Source organism: Sinocyclocheilus rhinocerous, unplaced genomic scaffold, assembly GCF_001515625.1.
Source record: "Sinocyclocheilus rhinocerous isolate Xijiao unplaced genomic scaffold, SAMN03320098_v1.1 scaffold3854, whole genome shotgun sequence".
Classification (NCBI taxonomy): Eukaryota; Metazoa; Chordata; class Actinopteri; order Cypriniformes; family Cyprinidae; genus Sinocyclocheilus; species Sinocyclocheilus rhinocerous.
The window spans coordinates 32,523-32,777 of NW_015639760.1; positions in this window are offsets into that span (position 1 = coordinate 32,523).

Genomic DNA, 255 nt, shown 5'->3' on the forward strand with positions numbered 1-255 from the left:
AGAGCCCCCCCCCAAGGAGCGGCTTCCAGACGCTCCAAACACTATACGATCCAGGAGGGCGGTGGAGCGGAGGCGGAATAGGGGGAGGGATGGAGAGCCAGGTCCACGTGGAAGTGGAGAGACCAGGGACTGAGGCAAGACCGGCGGAGCACGGAACCAGGGCGGAGCCGGCAGTACAGGTGGAGCTGAGGACCACCACAGCAGAGCAGACGGGACCGAAGATCCCCACGGCGGAGCAGAAGACCACCAGAGCCA